This window comes from Numenius arquata, chromosome 1 (genome assembly GCF_964106895.1).
Source record: "Numenius arquata chromosome 1, bNumArq3.hap1.1, whole genome shotgun sequence".
NCBI classification, from domain to species: Eukaryota; Metazoa; Chordata; class Aves; order Charadriiformes; family Scolopacidae; genus Numenius; species Numenius arquata.
This window is the reverse complement of record NC_133576.1, coordinates 60,729,911-60,751,289: the sequence shown is the minus strand read 5'-3', so window position 1 is coordinate 60,751,289 and position 21,379 is coordinate 60,729,911. Positions and strand designations below refer to the sequence as shown.

At 39.6% G+C, this 21,379-nt stretch overlaps 1 protein-coding gene across 1 annotated transcript in view; it reads right to left on the bottom strand.

The window, feature by feature from the left end:
* MID1 (midline 1) overlaps window positions 1–18,953 on the bottom strand; it is a 184,288-nt gene extending 165,335 nt beyond the window's left edge. Inside the window, exon 1 of the mRNA XM_074157333.1 lies at window positions 18,745–18,953. The gene's annotated coding sequence lies outside the window, so the exon portion shown is untranslated. The remainder of the gene's footprint in view (window positions 1–18,744) is intronic.
* Between the last annotated feature and the right edge of the window lie 2,426 nt (window positions 18,954–21,379).

Here is a 21,379-nt window from a genome sequence, read left to right as displayed (position 1 = left end):
GTGTTTTCTGAGCACTGCCAAGATCTGTCTCCAAGAGCAGTATATATCTACCACATCACTCTGATAGTTGGCTTTTAACAGCTCTATGTTTCTTCATAGACTTTTGGATTGAGCTTTCTGTTTTACATTTTACAAACAGAGAGGGTGATCAAACCAAAAAGCAATACCAAGAGAAGTAGCCGTTCTTTCATTTAAATCAGGTGATAGTTTTTTCAACCCAAAATCTTCTTCGTATCTTTGTCATCAGGGACATAAATAGAAAATGCTAGTGACAGATGCGAGATACTTCCGAGAAATCAAAAGGCAAGACAGTGAAAAATCAAGCCCAAACCTTTTCTTTACCAAGCAAAGAGTTAGGTAATATTATTATTTCATTAGAAGCAGTGGCCATCTGTTATGCTTTGTAGAAAGACTGGCAAATAATGTTAAAAAACTTCCATTACATGCAACAGAGAAGAGAAAAAGATGTTTATTTAACAAATGTTAATGTTTCTGGAAGATGTTTGATTAGAGTCTGGAATTTATCAGCATTTGTTAGAGCTCAGCCTAGAGGACAAGCCTCATCGACGCACATTGTCAACAGGCATTAGTGAACAGTCCCATCTCCATGTGAAAAAACAGTAATTCAGCTCTTCCAACCACAGTACTAGGTGCAGCATCCTCTACAAAACACGATATATGCATTTTTACACCCCCTTTTAAGAAACGTTTTATAGTACCTCCCTGATCTGTTAGTAATGCCTTTCTTTTCCTGTATGATATGGAGTTAAAGATCAGAAAAGGTCTTTAGAAACAGAAAAACAGGAAGCTTTTCCAGCAGAAACATGAGGCTTTAAACTTTTACAGGAAAATTTTGTACAAGAAAAAAGAGTAATGTAATTATGCATCAGAAAAAAACTGAAATAGTTCATTAATAAAAATGACCTTGTTAAGAAGCATACAGCACCTGTGCAAAACCGAAAGTAAGCCACTGTTTCTATTTTGATTGAGAGATTGCTTCTCAAAAAACATATAAATATTTTTTAAAAAGAAGGATAGTGGAGCTTGCCTGCTGCTGCAGCTGCCAGATGTCATCATGGATACTCTAATGGGAGAAGAGAGAACGATGCTAAATTGTAAACTGAGATTTCCTGTGAACTTTGATTTGAAGTCAGCCCCACAACAGAAGAAGGAAATATACTTCTTTCTTCAGCCCCTCCACAAAAACAGCTATCTACCAGTACTGCTTTCTGTGCACAGCCCCTCAAGGTAGCCTGAACGATTTACTTTTTGTTATGGTGCTGTTTTGTTACGGCATAACTTAATGAAAGCAGTAGTATTTGTATTAGAAAATTGTATTTTGTATTAGAAAAAAGAGGGAGAGAGGGGAAGAGCAGACATAAGCTTTGTTAAACATATATATATACAAAACTTCATTCAAATCAAAGAGTAGATGTCCACTGATCGATCTGCTGTCCATACGTAATGCAGGATTTGCCCACAATCAGAAACCCCTGTGTTGGGAGAAGCATAGCAGAGGGATAGCAGGGTTATAACATACATATCGATAAAAAATGGGGAAAATTTTCTAATGTGTGCCTCATTCTATACTCTCACATGGAAAAGAATCTCTCCAAATAAAATTTTGTTTTGCACGTGGTTGGTAAAAGGGCTGAAGGCAAGCTCTTTCCCTTGACTTCATTTGAAATCATGGGGATTTAACAATTTTCAAGATAAAGCATAAAGTTGTCCCGGTCGCAATCTACCTGTTTGTGGGCTTGTTTATGCACGCCTGGAAAGCTAGGTGGTACCTCTGGCATGTCACCATGTTGTGCCTCGTGGCTGCGAGTTTGTCCTGTGGAGGCCCTGACTGTGAGAGGCCCTCACTAAGGAATGATATTCACCAGGGCAGGAACTGCAAAACCCTACACACATGGTTGAGAAGACCGTGTAAGTTTTATGATCGCTCTCTTTGGTGCATATTACTGCTTTATTCTGGCTTCTGAATTTCCCATAAGTGATTGCACATTTGTGATTTATATATACCTGTTTTGAAACAGCTTAAAGCAGCCATAAGATTTTGTTTCCTCTCAGACTTTTAGCAATAATTAAACTTAACAGGCTTTAATATTTGATTCCATTTCAAGGGAACAAGGATACACTGGAGGCTGTGGGAAGGGATGTACTCTGTCTGAATGAAAAGAGCACATGGAAATGCTTTTATCCCATTAGCACAGGCACAGAGGCTGCTGGAAGGCAGCTGCAGCTGTTGGAGAAGAGTGCGCAGGCTGAGACGAGCTCGTGGTTGGGTCCAAATGGGACAAGGATCCTGCTCTCTTTTTAAGGAAAGATCGTCAAAGGAGAACGAGCTGGTCTCTGTATAGTCCCTCCACCTCTGCTCTTCTCAGACTTTCTAGGGGTTTAATGTCAGGCAGCTGCTCATAACCGCTTTTGGCCCCCATATGTGCCCATGAGTCATTAACTTTTCCACAGTATCCCACATCTCGTTACCACTTTGCATGCCACAACCATCCAATTTAAGCCCATGTAACACTTGAGTGAGCAGCTATGACAACATAAGACTCTGGAGCACAAGTGACAATCACGGACACACACAGCATGGAAGCTGTACCAGCTCTTGTCACAGGGACTATATCCTTGATCATCTGTCTCAGGGAACATTCAAAGACCCAAGGGGCCCTTTTCGTCCATTTTAATACCATAACTGAGATGTTACTCTATGGGATAATGAGGAGTTACCATTTCTTACAGTTCTGTCACAAGGCTCAGGCTATTTGATCTTTTCTGTGAAGCCTCAGCTCCAGATACCAAGTCATTATGTGAGAACTGAAGATTTATTTTCTTTTTTAAAAGGGATTTAGCCTTTAGACTGTTGCAGAGAGAGAGCTGACAGTCTGACCTGAATATAACCCCACGATTTGAAAGCCAGAGGCTAGAGAAAAGGAATGCAGAATTGTCTTTAACATGTTATGATTTTTAAGCTAAAATATTATGATTGTGAAAGAGGTGGAGACTGGTAGGAGGTTAATGCTTTTTGAAAGCTGGCCATCCTCTGCAGGTAAGAAAAGACCTCCCCTCGTGCTCATGGCAGCCCAGGCAAGGAGCTCCTGGGGGGAAAACGTGTCCTGCTACAGCTAGCCAGGCTGCTGCAAGCTCCCTGCCTGTGCAGAGCAGATGCAGAGGAGGTTGCGTAAAACACACTGACTTTCAGGTTAAATACCTGTTGCTTTAAACAGCCTTCTGATTCTATGTCATTCATCAGCTTTAGCTCAGCCTTTGCAATCTCTTTAAGTGGAAGGGACTACAGAAATCTTTGTTTCTGAAGACAACCCACAACCTATCCCATTTCCCACACCTGTTTGCCGTTTGGAAGGGCAGGTATCAATAAGGCACTAACCACATTGCTTACCTATACATTATCTTTTTAAAAAAGATGTTAATTGTAGAGGCAACATCATCAGCATTTTAACTGAGATTCATTACCTGCCCGTCTGACTTCCCCTGCAGGCAGGCACTGGCAAACACTTCTGTATAACTGTAGATGCGTATACAGCTTTGGGCTTTTGATTTTTCCCTTTCTCACCAGTACTGCACAGACCATACAACCCGTGCCAGCACAGGCACAGGTAATGGAAGTGGCCGGCTGCTGAGGGCAAGAAGGCAGCAGTGACCTTGCTGCCTGCTTTGCCTAGAGGCGGTGGGTGCCGGTGGGTGCCCCACAGGAGTCAGAGAGGGGCGGCTGTGCTCCGGGAGGAGGCTGCTCCTTGCCAGGAGGCTCCTACATCTCAGCCCTTCATGTCCCTTCCTTCCCTCAGCAGCTAGAGCGGCCACAAGTCCCTTTTCCCAAAGGTCTTGCCTTGGCTCTGCTTTCCAGCTTTTCCCTTTCTCCTGACTTCCCTGTGGATGAGCACCCAGACCCTGCTCCATTTTGTCTTTCATGAGATGACTTTTGGCTGTGACTCTCCTGGCATGATCTGAAAAGGAAGAGAAATGCTCCCTTAACTCTAGCTAAACACTATAGTTTAAAGCTTTTGGCCTTCTTACCATACTTCTTCATATTAGTTCTTCCTCAGCTTCCAGTGCAACACCAAAATGCAAAGCTGCAGATTAACAGGGAGTTTTGTATGAGTTAATGAGGCAAAGTGGGCCCCAGTCACTACGTGGTGAAAACCCCTGGGTTCTGCACCAGCAGTGAAAGCCCTCGCCTCCGCATAGAAAAGGGAATACCAGTAAGATTGTCTTAACAGATATAGATACATATATATATATAACAAAGGAGGGAAGTTCAACTAAGAAATTACTGTAGAGCTGCTAAAAAAAAACGGATATAAAAAGTGTAAATGTAGCACATGCATGTGTGTATGGATGCTTATTGGCATATAATATCCTATTATTACAATCATTACTTAAGGGCACCTCCCGTAATCCTGCTTACTGTAAGGCAGAGAATAATCATCAAGAAAATCTGTGACTGCATCCAAATTATTCCACCCAAACTACAAAAGCAGCAAGTTCCTGGCGCAGCCCAAGACCAAATCCTACCACTTCAAACGCAGCAGCAGACAGATACACATGTTGAAGCTCATTTTTATAGTGAAAATATTGAGTTCATCATTCCAGAAATGCTCTATTAAATGTTTTAACAAATTAAACAATTAAGGAAATATCATCAGATAAATCCAACCCTGATGTTAGTAATATAGATTCAGACTGTTCCAAGCAGTGAGAGCTATGCAGTCACCGCAAGAGTGCTTACTCACAGAGGGATTTAGAGGGGAAATTACAGGCACATGTGACTCTCACATGGCATCAGAAACAGATAATGAGGAGCCGCAAATTTGAAAAATTGTTCAGTTGCTGGTGTTTGAAACACCAGGCTAAATACATTGTTTCTGGGACTAACTGACTCTTTCCCCTTCGAAACTTAACAGTATTTGGGCTCAGTGGCTTATCAACTCTTGCATCATCCCAGCTAGCCCAAATCTCGCAATGAGCTTTGTAGAGGAGTCTGCTGGCTCAGCAATTCCCATATGATTGAGGTCCCTATGGCAGGTCTTCATTGCATGATGGAGCCTGATACATGTAGCTTGCTATCTAAGCTGCCAGAGACTCAAATTAGGGTAGCACAGTGAAGATTTACCCAGGTCATGGCTAGAAGTCACATAGGAGCAGTCCAATACCTTGGAAGCACTCACTAGCCTGTGCTTTGCTCAAGCTAAATGAGACAACATTGCTTCTGAATTTAAGCTCCCATATGATTTGTCAGCTCAGGTGCTGTGCTGCAGTGCATATCCCTGAGTCCTGACTGAGCAGAGACAGAGCCAGCTCAGACGTCTTTGCTCTAGCAGCACAGATTGCTCTAAAGAAGCTACTGGAAAACTCTGCCCACCTTGCTTAGCCGCTTAGGAGTGTCTTCTCCAAACATCTGTACTTATCCTACTACATAGCTATGCATGTGATGACAACGTGACCAGACTAAAGCATTTGACTCTGTATGGCTGAGGTTGAGAAGGCATTTTGTTTTTCAGACCTAACACCCAGGTCTTGCTGGATGCACAGAAAAAAAGGCCAAGGGAAAGAGAAAAAGTCAATAGTTTTAAGATAGTGGGTTAAAAACTCTAAAGTTAAAAAATCAGTGGCATCTTTTGTGACTGTAAGAGACAGAAGGAAGAGGAGGAAGGAAAAAAACCCAACATCAGTATTTCTGGCCCCTATTACTTTTCTTAATAAATCAAGCTCTGCTTTTCGAAACACTGCATGATCTACTAAGCACCTAATGTCTTTTCAGCCTTCCCACGTGATCCCTATGCTAGTAGTATCTCATTTATTTCCTTGTAATATGATTTGAGCCATAACAAGTATGAAAGGGGCTGTACAAACCCCAGTTCTATTCTCTCGTATCCTAGTTAACTTTTGGAGACAAAGCACTGCGCTTGGATGTACACATGCAGGTTTGGCTGTAGCCATTGGGAGTTTTCTGCATGTGTCCACAGGGATAACATGGCCTTGATGCTTTCAAACTGCTCAAATATTGGGTGAGGGGGAAAGTGCTTTAGCCTTGGAGTAATCTTTAAAAAATACTTTAATCATACTGTATCCATTTGAAATCCCTATATGTTCATATCCATAGCAGTTACATAGCCAGAGAGGACCTGTAAAGGTCACCTGCCATGGAAAAGAAATTTCCCAGGACAAAAAGGTCTTAAAATATTTTATTACAGAAATATACTTCTCAGGCCTTAAAACAGATTAAATATATGAGAATTCCTAGAAGTCTATATTGTTCCCCTTAGGGGTGCCAGACTTTATTTACAAAGCCTATATATTGCTATAGCAAGGAGTTTTCATGGATGAAAAGTGCTCAGGGCATTATGATGGATGGGAGGATGGTGGTGAATGGAAAAAAAAACCCCATAGAAGCTCCACCTGGCTGAATGGCATTAAGATTTCCCCATGGGAGTCATATTAGGATGCAAGATTTTTCTCTACTGTTTGCTCTAACAATGACATACATACATACATAAATAAATGAAATCACCCACAGCACTCAATAATTTATTTGCTTCATCCTGGCCATGAATGTGCTGGAATAATAAACCTCCATGTGGCTGATGGTACAGTTACTACTGGTGATTCTACACTATTGTAACTTTGAAATAAGATAGCTTAAATCTTTGATTCCTTTTAAAGACCAAAAGCAATGGACACATATAGCCCTGCTTTAACTCATAGTTTCCATTGTACATATTTCCAGACTAAACCCCGTTTTTAACAACTAGAGTCTCGAGGGCAGAAGTAAATTTAGCAGAACAAGGACTTCTAATTCTAAAGATGCTAATGGCAAATACCCACATGTGTGTAAATAATTAATTGCTTTCTTGTTAACAAGTCCAGGTTTTTCATTCTTTGGTTAGTGACCCCAAGGGTCATTTTTTCTATGAGAAATAGAAACATTTAGGATTCTATCTTCCTCGCCCATAACTAATTTATAGGCTCGCATGGCGTCAGGTGCAAAGATTCAAGATTCAATTTGTCACCCCAGGCAATTCCCACTTTAAAAGACAGTGCAGGTATTCTGCAGAAATAAATGAAGGGAAACATTAATGATGTAAAACCAACAGTAGTATCCCCTATGGAGGTCACATCTTTCAAATTCATAGAGACACATCAAGATATAGAATGTCTTTTGTACTGATCTGGAAAGACCATAAAGCCCTGTAATGATCTCCTACAGAAAAAAAAAAAAAAAAGAGAGAGAATTAACATCACATTTTTTACACTGAACAGTATTGACTACAGCTTGTTGTTTTTTCTTAGTCTGTTTTTTCTCAACTGATTTTTTTTTTTTACTTTTACATTTCTCAATTTGATCTAGCATTTCCCAAGCCTACAGCTCTATAGAAAAATGACAGCACAGAAATACCATAACAGAAAGTCAGACACCTAACTGAAAATTAAAACATAGGCATTTTTGTCCCATTTTCCACTTTTTCCAGCTAGATCACCAGTCACGTAAATATTTACTTTCTGTGTATGGTCAGCTTAATGGTTTGCTTTGTTAACGACTACAATAGTGTTCAAATAACCGTGTCTTCTTTTCAACAAATCTCCACCTGCTCCTGCAATATGTCTCCCTGGGACTGATTCCAGGAGAACATCTTCTCATTGGGGAGAGAGGTTCATCTGTGAAAGATGTCCAGTGCTCTGGTCACAAACACTAGGGACCTTCTTGGCTCAGAAATACCAGAATCATGATCAAAACACTGAATCTGTTTTCCTTTCTGTAAAATGGGAGCACTTCGTACAAATTTCCTTGTACTGATAACACTGTGTAAATACAAGTTAATTATAGTCTTACTACTTAAATACTTCTGGGATGACTGATTATAGGGATACATCAACCCAATGAATTCTGTGTATGACAAGATATTTTTAGGTTTTTACATTGTAAGCACTTAAATGGAAAATCATAGTACTGTAGAAAACAGTTGTTTGCTCTTCAGACTTGCAAACTAAGCATCCTAAAAAAAACTCTGCTCTGTAACTTCACCATATTTTAGTATTTTGCTTTGCTTCTTGATTGCATGCACTTGAATTCAGTATTTAGACTAAGAACTCAAAAAAACACGTACAAAAATAATGTTCTAGAACTGTTAGAAATAGACACTGCAATTAGATCTCTCCAGAGAAAAACAGGTTATACATTAGTAAACACTTTTTGCTGTTAACTGTTTATTTCAAGCAGTGATTAAATCTTTTTGATGTTTCTTGTATTCAAAACCTTTTGCATTCAATTTGTGTGGGGGTGGTATTTTATGTTTTTTAAATGTCGAGATAGGTCTTCAGACTTTAACATTATAACCACACCAAATTTAAATCATTAAAGGAGATTTCTCTCACTTGTATTTCAAATGTTGCAGTTGCAGGTTAAATCTAAGTACATGAGCTTCAGTGGAGAAAGACACAAAGTTCCAGAAGGCATGGATGAAAAGACTTATCCTTTAGGAAAAACTATGAAACTATCCAGCATTTTGATTCATGGAGGATAGCATAGATAAATCTTCATTTTAATTAGTTATCCAGGATGGATATCACAAGGTAAGGTAATGAGGAATAATACAAAACATACTAATAATACCAATCTACCGAAAGATGGAACAGACACCAAGCACAGCTATCTCCACTGATGTTCCAGAGTAGGTTACAATCTGCTGTTGAAAAAGCTTCGTTCTGGGTTTAGAGGGAAAAGACTTCTCAGAGCTATTGCCCATAGCTAAAATAAAGGTAAAATATCCAAACTTCAAATACCAAAACCACCTCAAGAATCAGAGATTACAAGTGTCATTTATAAACTGCTTTCTGTTATGTTTTTCAGCCGTTAAAACCGGGTTTTCCTAGACATAGTCATGTTACTCATCCAAACAGCCATTTTCAGTTACCACATGACATCTGTAGACTGCAGTAACTTCAGCAGCAGCTCTGTCAGCGTGTGTTTAGGCTAAAAAAGATTGTACCCATCAGTTTCTTTGTACTTAGGTTAAGAAATATTGGTAGCATCCTCATTAATGCAATATGGCAACTGCAGATAGCCACTGAATTTTTTTAAATATATGGCCCCATAAGATTAAAATTACTCATTTTTAGCCTAAGATATTTTAAGTACTACGTGTCAAGGCAATTTCTAACACTATGTATTTCAAGATACGAAATTCTTATTTTATGATGGTAAGCATTAGTGCTCAAATAACCTTAAAGGTTAGCTTTTCACAAACGGTTGCAACACAAATTCTTACCATTCATCTAAAACTTAGAGTATATTCAGAAATGTAATAAAAATGTTTTTATAATTACATACAGAGTACTTCTTTTGTTGAGTGACCTGAGTTGAAGGAAGCAGGATGATTTGTACTACGAACAGAAGCATGAAGTTAAGTGAACATTTAATACCAAGAAAATAATCCTCTAAATAAGAGGCCGGACTGCTGCTAAAGCCTACAAGGATGGATTGAACATAATGAAACCTTTGAGAGGATGTAAGAAATAACAAGCCATTGGCAGGCAAATAGACCAAGGAAGCTTCCTGGGTCTTTTCCACTAATAAATTGTCTCTGTTTTGGCAAGATATCCGTAATTTGTAAGTGGTTTTGATCTCAGGGAATCTTTCCATTATTTCTGTAATGAGGGGAGACTTCCTATAGGAGAGGCTGTGATACCAGTCCCCTGGGTGGAAGACCAGGGTAGTATATGACACTCGTGCAGTGACTGGTACTGGTCCCAAACACAGTTCATACCTCTCCTCAGAAACGAAGCAGAAAACAATGTTATGCCCGAAGATAATAGAAAATATAAGGTCATAAATCACTCCCTGTTCTCCTCAACAGTCAAGTCCAAAAAACACAACAGATTTTTTTTTCCATGTCACCACCAGCACCTCTTACACCAGCTGTCATGACAGAAAGGACAGAAATTGCACACAGCATACATGTTATTTGCACTTTTATTCTGCATTTTCATGATAGTGGGAACATATAATGCCAGAGAGGTATAGTTTCAGGTTTCATCAATAAAGGAACTTCTTCCCACTAAAATAAAACATTTCTTAACAGTGTTTTCCTTTTAAAAATAAAAATAAATATACACTGAATATTTCCATCTAAATATCACTGTGTATATTTTGCAGCAGTGAAAGATGTACAGCAAGGAATCAAATGGGCAAAAATTCTAAACATCTCCTAGTCTCGCTGGGAATTGGTCCTCAGATAGGCTAGCTTTTGAAAATAATATTTGATAGTGTTCAAGGAATTTTAAAACATATCTGTATGGAGAAAGTTGATTTTTACTTGTAAAATAAATTAGCTGCAGACTAGCAAGCCTTTAAACAAAATATCAGGAGAGGCATTGTTAGGAGAGATGAAGTCCTGCTCAGCAGGTTACTCAACTACAAAGGCATACTTAAATTGTGCTTATCCTGATTCCATGTGGGCTCCTGTGGAGAGATTCCTGGGGCTGTGGACATGTGGAACTAATCAATCAGATAAAACCATCCACACTTCTTAAAAAAACATATTCTGTGCTCAATGTGATTTTGGCACAAATCTGTTACTTAATATCATACCTGATACAGGTTACAAATTGGCCAGACTTTGCCCTCTAATGAAGGTGCTATGCTACCTCAGGTGTTCTACACAAGGCTAAACAGTTTCTAAGTAAATTCCCTCATTATTATGAGCAATTAATATGGAGCAATTATTAAGGTCTTAGCTTTAACAATGCTATGGAAAACAGCTATTGAGGAACCTGTACTTGCTTGGAAAAAAAATCTCAGGGGTGGGAAGACAGGCACCAATGCCTCATGATGTGCTTCTGGCTAATTAAGACGTTGACTGAGCCTAACGTTAATCATGGTCCATCAGATTATGTTCGATTAACATGTAAATTGTAAACTCTTTTCTGCAATTGCCCTACCATCGGAGCTCTAATTATGGGCCTCAAAACAGACAATAACTGGACTTGTAATTTGGATTGTCCAGTTGGGGAAATTATGTTCTGGCACGCACGAAGGAATTGTGAGGTGGAGTGCACATGTATATTGTTTCAAAATACTTACAAATACATTGGACAAACACTATAAATATACATAAACAATGCAGAATTTTAAAGATATCTCAGCAAAAGGACTTAACGTAAGCAGCACATAACAAAAGGAAAGCGTTTCTTCCCTCAGATTATTTTCTGAAAGGCAATAGTCCTATGCAGTAGATGAAGAGATGTAGGTACATTTAGAAGTCAGTTCAAATCATATAAGATAGCAGTTATGCCAAATCAGATGAGTAGAACAGAATGATAGATATCTTGAAAAGATTTGTTGGGTATAATCTCTTTTAGTCTGAAGACATATTAACAGAACTTAGAATAACGTTAGAAAAGTATGTCATATTCACAGATGACCTAAGCTATAATGAGCATCCCTGATGTTTCTTATTGACGAGTCCTAGATATTACCAGCTCAGCATCTTACCAAGGCCACCTGAATCAGTCCAAGGAGGCTTTGTCTCCCTTTGGCTAGGGATTTATCCAGAATTTGAGTAATTCAGATATGGTCTATCATGCTTTTTCTTGATTACAAAGCAGCCCAGTGTCCTAACTTTAGCATTCAAAGTAGATGCCTTCAGAAGATAAGATAAATACGCTTTTCCCCTTCCTTCCTGCTTTCCTTCTTCCTCCTGTTACCATAATGACAGAAACACTTTAATTTTGGTCCGCAAATAAATAACTCTGCTCTTTTTCTTCAAGATTAGTGACATAATAAAAAGATGTAAAAAAATCAGCAGTTATTCAAATTGTGGGTAGGAGTCCATAGACAAGCTAACTATGCAAGCTGGCACAGCAGAATCACAGAATCACAGAATCTTCATGGTTGGAAGGGACCTTTGAGATCATCGAGTCCAACCACGAAAAAAAAAAAGCGAACCAAAAAAACCCCACAAACAAACACCAAAAACAAAATAAAACCAAAACCCACACAAAACAGACACCCACAACCACACACCACACCCACCCACAAACAGACACAAACCAACAATCTTGGGCACTAGAGCATGGCCTGAAGTGCCATGTCTACACGTTTCTTAAATACCTCCAGGGATGGCGACTCCACCACCTCCCTGGGCAGGCTCTTCCCGATGCCTGACCACTCTCTCAGTAAAGTAATTCTCCCTAATATCAAATCTAAACCTCCCCTATTGCAACTTTAGACCATTTCCTCTGGTCCTGTCATTATTCCCTTGGGAGAAGAGGCCAACACCCACCTCTCTACAACCTCCTTTCAGGTAGTTGTAGAGGGCAATGAGGTCCCCCCTCAGCCTCCTCTTCTCCAAACTAAACATGCCCAGTTCCCTCAGCCTCTCCTCATATGACATGTTCTCTAGACTCCTCACCAGCTTGGTGGCTCTCCTCTGGACACGCTCCAACAGCTCAATGTCCTTCCCGTAGTGAGGGGCCCAGAACTGAACACAGTACTCGAGGTGAGGCCTCACCAGTGCCGAGTACAGAGGCACGATCACTTCCCTACTCCTGCTGGCCACGCTATTCCTGAGACAGGCCAGGATGCCATTGGCCTTCTTGGCCACCTGGGCACACTGCTGGCTCATGTTAAGCCAGCTGTCTGCCAATACCCCCAGGTCCTTTTCTGCTGGGCAGCTTTCCAGCCACTCTTCCCCAAGCCTGTAGCGTTGCCTGGGGTTGTTGTGACCGAAATGCAGGACCCGGCACTTGGCCTTATTCCACCTCATCCCATTGGCCTTGGCCCATTGATCCAACCTGTCCAGATCCCTCTGTAGAGCCTTCCGACCCTCAAGAAGATCAACAATCCCACCTAGTTTGGTGTCATCTGCAAACTTACTGAGGGTGCACTCAATCCCCTTATCCAGATCATCAATAAAGATATTAAACAAGACTGGCCCCAAAACTGAGACCTGACGGACACCACTGGTGACCGGCCGCCAACTGGATTTCACCCCATTAATCACAACTCTCTGGGCACGGCCATCCAGCCAGTTTTTTACCCAGTGAAGAGTACACTTGTCTATACCATGATTCACCAGCTTCTCCAGGAGAGCGCTGTGGGGGACGGTGTCAAAGTCCTTACGAAAGTCCAGGTAGACAACGTCCACAGCCTTCCCCGCATCAAGAAGGCGGGTCACATGGTCATAGAAAGAGATCAAGTTGGTTAAGCAGGACCTCCCTTTCACAAACCCATGCTGGCTGGCCCTGATCCCCTGGCTGCCCTGCACTTGCCGTGAGAGCTCACTCAAGATGATTCTCTCCATGATCTTTCCCGGTACCGAGGTCAGACTGACAGGCCTATAGTTTCCCGGATCCTCCTTCCGGCCCTCAACATGAACAGCCCTCAACATGAACAGCCCTCAACAGCAGCCAGTCAACATGAACAGTGGAACCTGAAGAGGTGTTGAGCTGGACAGCTAAGATAGCCTCCTTGTTCAGGGGCCTATACATAGTTGCCTAGCATCATTTCAGATGCCCTGGTAGAGCCACTTCTCCAGAAAGACAATGTGTCCACATGTCCTGTGTCACCTCTCAGTCCCACATGGATGTTTAACGTACTTTAATGCATCTGTAATAGCATTGAACACCCGCATGTGGGCATCTGAATTGAACCATAGGTGTCAGCTGTTGTTTGAGCTGAATCACATGTGCACATAGATGCCCAAGTTTTAGAGTCTATCTGGAACTGGATCCCACTCAAGTTGCTTTGTACAAGCTCCCAGCTTTCACTGTATCATTCTCTCAGCATCTACTGACATTTCAAAACAATCTTTCCAGGCAATTTATTAACCTAGACTGCAGAAAGGAGCAGAGTAGATAAATAGTCTTATAAAAGGGAATAGCACCCAGCGCAAAGTCTAATATATGGCCTTGAAACTGCAAGAAGCAAAAAAGTCATTGACAGAGCTATCAAAAGATGAGTGATGTCTCTTTGTAGAACACTACACTAGTATCAACAGGGTACATTCATCTCTTCCACAACTTGGAAGAAAACAGGTCACAAAGGGCAATCACTGTTTGCCTAAATATGACCCAGATAAACTCAAGAGAAAAAAAACCCAGAAGTTAAAATTGTGATCCAAGTCCTAACATAAGCTCCATCCCCACCAACGTGCCTACTGGGACTACTTTGGGAGAGGTACAGAGGCAGTCAAAATTCATTGTTCCTTCATTTGTCACCTGAGAATGCTCTGAAAGCCCTTGGAGTCCTGAAGTCTCAGCTTACACCCCTTCTACAGCTGGTTGCACTGGATAAGAAGGACCAGTGCAGAAAAAAAGCTTCACACATTTTTCTAATGTAGATGAGTTTTGACTGACAGCTTGACCCTTAGCTTCCTTTATTTAGCACTGAAGTATGATACTGTGGTTCATGGAAGTAAAAATAATCCATCTCTTTTCTGTCTGCACGTAATCCAGAAAACTTCAAAAGCTCTTACAAATCTACATAAATGACAGCTAATAAAGTACTGGGCTTGGACGGACTCAGGTATGGTTGGAAGCTAATAGTTCTTTCCCCTTAGGAAACCACTGGTGGTCTTTCCCAAAGTATCAGCCAAAAGACCATTAACATTTCAGAGTTTTAATTGGATAAGACCACATGTCTCAATAATTTCATTCTGCATCAACTATGAGACAGACAGCATCCCGCCCAGTCTGCCACACCATGTGGGCTTAATTTTAACTTATAATGAACCACAAGTCAATCTCTTAAACCCTGGAAGTTCATAATGGAAATGGATACTGCTTTTCTAAAAGACTAAGATTTCTAAGATAAAAGATACCCACTGCATCCAACCAGAGGGGACAACATGCTTGAAAATGTTAAAGCTTTTCAAAGATGAAGGGATATGGACATACATCATTGAAACACATTCTGGGAAGATAATGGGATGCTTGTAAACTTTGCAAACCCCAGCCATATGTCATTACAATCTCCCACCATTCTTGTGCTCCAGTGATCCTGCAGATGATCTCCTACTCAGCAGTTAAATTTCTCTCTGTTTACACTGGATTTAAAACACAAGTGAATCCCGAGCTATGGAGCACGCTGAACTTCTAAGGTGCTGGAGGATGTGTGTAACAAAGATGCATCAGCAATCCTGCAGAATTTCATCAAAAGGTTTTGAAAATTGCATAGATGTATTTAGAAACTAGAAGCATCATTTAAATATATGACAAAAATACTCAGCCTGTTCTATATTCTGTTACTTTTTGAGTAAAAATGACTGAATTAGTATCTAACTACTTTCACAGCAATTTAAAAAATAAGAATAAATGATATGAAGCAACATTCAAAATCTCTTGGTTTTTGTCAAGTGGGAACTGCATTCTCTAATTTCTATCCTGTTCCACCAGACTGGACCTCCTGCTGCTTACTGTTTGTAAAATGGCAGCTTCCCGTGAGAGTCCAGATGTGTTCTGTTCCAGTTAAGGATAAGAAAAGTACAACTCTTCTACACTGTGTATAGCATGACTTATGGTGACATTCACTTCAGGAAATTATTTCTAGGAAGATGGGTAGGCATGAGCTATAAGTGTAGGCTCTGTGAATCCTTGGTGTAATAATGACCGTAGAAAGTGTTTAGTTAAGGTAGAAGATGTATGATGTCAATATGTATCTTTACAGGTTTGTTCAAACAACAAATCTTACAGTGGCAAGGGTACAAGTAAGAGAATACTAACAAAACCAGCTTGAAAACAATCTGCAGTATACCAAGTGCATTTTAATAAATAGCCATAAATGTTTATACATGCATATATAAGTATGTATACAGTATAGAAGACACTTTGGGGGGGGGTTGGTTTTTGTTTTTTTCTTTTGTTGTTTGGTTTGGTTTGTTGTTTTTTGTTGGGGTTTGTTGTTTTTGTTTTTGTTATAAGGTTTTTATGTGACATCTGGACTAAGAGATGTGAAAAAGCTTGCAAAAATTTCATCAAATTGTAGCAAAGCACCAGTATGGCAGCTCCAACCTCACAATTTCTTTTACAGAATTGTGTATGTGTTTCGAGAGGCAATATTACAGTTTTAATCTGGTAGCTAATGACTGCTGGAATATGCTTAGATTGCTCTAATTTTATGAGTAAATGGATGTTAAGTTTATTTATATGTGTTACCCTCCACCTTTGGAATTAATTTTGTTTTGTTTTAACTTAATAAAAGACATTTATAGCCAAGATTTACTTCTTTATGTGTAAATGTGATATTGGTTGTGATCTTTCATTTACAATTAGAGGCCCTTTTTCAAACAATAATGGCCATATAAAAGTATATGTGTTTCCACTTTGTAAGAAAGGATAGCCACTTTTCTGTTTCAGGCAGTTAATTTTAGGGCGCTCTTGCACATCAGCTTTAGTGTAGTTCATTTACCATTCACATGCATAGATATAATATCAGCTGTGAGTTCTTTTAAGTTAGATGTCTATTTTTTCTTCAAAATCACATTTGGAAATATTTAATTCATGAAAATTAGCAAAGAAATAGCAGCAAATGTATAACTCTTTATCTCTATAAAATAAAAAGTGCTGTTGAACAGTTTAAAAACACTGATCCAAAGTAATTTCTCCATTAGAGAACTAAGGAGCCTTAACTGGTGTATCAATAACCAGGGAACACATCCTGCCTTGTTTGCTTGTAATGAAATCAAGGATGTGAAAGTGATAAACAATGCAAGCTGGAGATACCACCTTTGTCTGCAGAAAGCCAGGAGAAGCCCAACCTGAAATATCAGTTTGTTGTCATTTGCCAGAACTCACAGTTCTGGAGTAGGGGAGAGTGTGTGATAAAGACCACATTAAATTAACTTTTATTCTCAAAGGGAGGAGTAACTCATAGCTCTGGTGGTATTTCAAGGGTCATGGCCATATCTCATGGTGCAGCATGCAGAGATGAATTATGTTTCCCGTGTTTTTAAAACTGTTAATAAGCTGAAGAGAGAGAACATTTTTATCATTGTTCTTGGTATACTGCTGTCAAGACTCTACCACATTCTTATATTAAATCAGTGAACTTGTCTATCCTTGGGCCCCTCTAAGAAATGTCATTAGTGGTTGTTTTAAAGGAGATTTTTGCTTTTAAGCCAAAAGAGAACCATAGTAACTGTGCACTTCCTAAACCATTTCATTCATGAATGGGAAATGAGTCCCTAAATCTTTACTCACATGAGTAACCACATTGATATCCTTGGGCCTTCCATTATTAAGAGCTAGAACTGTGAGTATAAATTTGCAGGATTTGGATCTGGCACTTCATTACTTCATAAGAGTGAAATCTGTAGCTGAAATCAATAGTTAAGCATGTGAGGTATATAAAAGATACACATTCTTTCATGGAGGTCTGATTGCAATGCATTTCTCAATTTTGTTTCGGCATCAACAAATAAGCATATCATTGTAAAGAGACATACAGAATACAGGCAGTAATTACAAAGACACATTTTAGATAGACATTCTAGCCTCAATAGGGGAGTTGGGAATAGTCCACCACAAAGAACAGAATAACAGTGAAAAAGGTCAACACTTCTTGAAAAACTAACATACTAAGTCATGGACCAAGTTTTTGGTTCTCTGTCAATCAGTAGTGTAACTGTTGTCAATCATTCCCCCTTACCTTGTTTGTGATTTTTGAATGGCCACAAAAGAAACTTTTGTTGGTAATTATGGTCTTTACAATTCATCTGAGTCACAGGCAGGATTTTCATAGCCTGCCTGCGAAATAGACATGGTATGCCCCAAGCTGCGCTCACGTATGTCCAACCAATTCAAGCTAAAGTTTCCCACGATAATATGAAAGGAAATAAAAGACTCTGACAAACACAAGTCACTATTCTAAAAATAACAAGAAGAGGGGAAAGGGACAGGATAGCCAGGATCTTCTGGTTTTCTTTCCCTTTTTTTTTTTTTTTTATTTTTTTTTTCTTCACCCCCCTTCTCAAAGGGGATAAATCTGATAACTCTTTGGAATGGTGCAGTTAGACAGGATATGCACCTGTGCATCTTGAATCTTCTGAAAGAGTATTTATATTCTCTGCCTAACCACATGCTTCCTATTTCACTGATCAGGAGCATTCTGCTGAAAATTAGTGCCAAGAATTAATGGTCCTTCATTTATTTTTTAATTCCAGAGCCCTTCTAGGATTTTTCCTTTACCCAAATATTTCCACCTTCCACAGACACATTTTATTTTGTTTTCTTTGGCTATCAGTTCAAGTGACCTACCTTGTCCCTGCTGGAAATGCAAAGAAAAGATTTGTAAGAGGAGGTTCTCACATAAAACCCAGTTTTGGAGTTGATCCAGCACAGTGACAAATCTGATAACATCAAAGGCAGAACATCTGAAACTGGGATTTCGGCAGAACAGCTTTTTCAACAAATTGCAGCCTCTATAAATTTACCCATTTCTAAACAGCCAAGTCCGTTTATTTGCTTATTTTCCTAGCTTCACCAAAAGAAAGGCTGAAACAACTTTGGAAAAATAACAGCAAAGTTGTTGAACGGAAACCAGCCCCTCTACTGTAAACAGTGCCTCTCCCCGAACTATGCAGCTGCACAAAGCAGGGACAATGTAGGGGACCCTCAGCATCATTAACCAACTTCCCTTCCTCACCAAACAGTCATTTCGATAAAGCAATTACAATAGCATCATGGAACAGTAGAACAAGGAAAAAAAAAAAATAACCTTACCAGCTTCTTCTACAGTATATAGCTGAAAGGAAAACAAAACCCCCAGCTGCCGTATCGCATGCAATTGGTCTCCCAGAATGAATTGACTGAAAGAACTATGAAAGGCTAAAGTCTTTCGGCCCCTCTGTTCAGCCTCTCTTCAGCTCCCTCTCTCCGAGCCTCCTCACAAAGCCATTCTCCTACTCCCTAATCCTCGCACAGGAAAAAGCAGCACACACCAAATGACTTCAGCAGAAGCGATTCTCCTGGGGGGTGGGGGAAGAGATGCTGCTGCCACTCAGCTCCCCCCACCCTCCCCACCGCATGGCCATCCTCGGGGAGGGTATCCAAACAAGGTTGCCGGGCACTTGGGCTGCACACCCCAAACACAGACAGCACGTCAGGACAAGGCATAGAAAAGTGCACATCTCCATTCATCACCCTCTCAGCCGCTAATTTCTGAAACGAGAACACCCCTGGGTATTTGCAAGAGTTCCCCGTATGCGTCTCTGTTAGCCCGCACTGAAGTAGTTAGGCTTTTTTTTTTTGTTCTTTTAAAATTAGCTTCATGACTTCCTAAAGCTGTTGTTGGGCCTAAGATTTTTCTTTTTAACAAGGAACATGTAAATAAACCTTAAATATTTCAAACAACAAAATCACAACAATGGTGTTGCCCCAGAAAATCAATAGTAAAAAGTATAAAAAAGACTCCAACATACAAGAAATCAATAACTTGAGGAATCACCAAATTAAAAGCAATATAAAAAAACCTATTGGTGCCTCCCTTTTGATAGCTAAAAATCAGAACAAGCAATTGCATTTTTCATAACAAAAAAAGATTTCTATCTTTACTTACATTTACTTTACTTTGCGTGAACATTCCCAGTTCATGTAAAAAGAGACAGCATTTTTTTCATATAATTTGTCTTGAAAGCATGCCATAGCTATTGAGATAACATGCCCTGCACATTCTCTGGTATTCAAGAAAGCATTAAATCTTTCTTAAAGAAATGCTGTTGGCATATTAGTTTTTAACGCAAGTTTTACCTCTCTGTGAGATGCAGAAACTCAGGAACAGACAGCTGTCACAAAGTAAATCAAAGGACTTAGAAAAGCAGATGGCATAATTTCACATCTTAAATGATGGCTGTGAGCCTTCCAGTAATAATTTATAAGATGACTTCCTCCTGCTTGTTCCTCTGCTCGGCAGCATGCTGTTTGAGCCTTTCAAACAAAATAAATAGACTTCAAACCACCAGCTTCACAGACACTAACACTTACCAATGCTATTTCAACCTGACACAAGCTGACTTTGTTCCTCTGTGACCCTGGACAGAAAACTGAGGTGACAGTTTGATGGATGAGATCTTTTTTCACAATATGGGTTGTGACTTCACGGCTCTGTCTCCCCATTATTGCTTAGCTGAAGGAGGAGACAGGAGCAGAGGATCTTCCACCACACAGAGCCATTTTAACAGTGAAAATGAACCAAATGCGTGCAATAAATGCCTGGAACACTTTTTTCCTACCTCAAAATTGGGAAGTGGGGGGAATCCCTTTCCACTTTAGTTGGGGTTAGGGTATACGGAGATAAGGAAGAGGCTCCTAGGAGATTAATTAATCCCAATGGTTTACTCCAAAACACATTTTAGTTTAAGAAAATGGCAACATCAGCAGAGAACAAAGGAAGGAAGGAAAGAAGGAATTATTTTTGTTTCATATATGACCAAAGAACACTTGGACTGTGAATTTTGTGAACTGCCTCTTAAATACACTAATTTAATTACTTAACTGGGAATCTTAGACAATTCTTCACTGGACAAAGGCCTCACTGCAGTAACCTGAGGCAAACAATTAGAATGCAAAGTCTTTTGTTCATTACCTAAAAATTATCGTAAAATATCAGAGTATTCATATATATTAAAATTGGTGTCTGCAAATTCAGTATTTGAATGTGGATTCTCTGCTAAAATGAGTTCAGAAATCTTTTTACAAGATTAACATATTTAACATAAAAGCTGCCAGATTTCACAGATCTCTCTGGGAAGAAATTGCCTTTCTATGAAAAAGTTGAAAAAGAAGGATGGTGAACAAACTCTTTGAAACATAAGGCTCTGCCTCCATAGGCCTGAGCTCATTAACATGTGAAGTCAGCCTCTTATGTCCTTAGAGAGGAGCACAGGTTGCTAATATCTTTATGTCTTTGTTTCTGCTTGTTCATCTAATCAGATGGGTTTATTATGATCATTCTGGAGGGTGTCAAATCTCTGATTTTACGGGTGGATACTGAGGCCAAATGACCTGGCCCAAGGATGTCTCGGGCAGGAAGCCAAGTCTCTGCTGTTCGACATTACTGCACCCCATCTCCAGTGATCCTTGTCTGCTGAATGATGATTAATGAAAACAAGGCCTTGTCTACCCTATGTTTGAGATCAAGTTCTTATATATTTTGTATTTATTTTCACAGAAATTATGTTGTTATTGTTTCTAGTTTTGTGTTTGATATTCATAATTCTGTCTAAAAATATACATGAAGTCTCTCCAGTAACAAAAATGTATCATAAGTATATGCAAATCTGATTCATTCTTTAAAAAAAAATTGACTTTGTTTCAGATTATGATATTTATGTGCTTTCATATTTATGAATATTTTTCT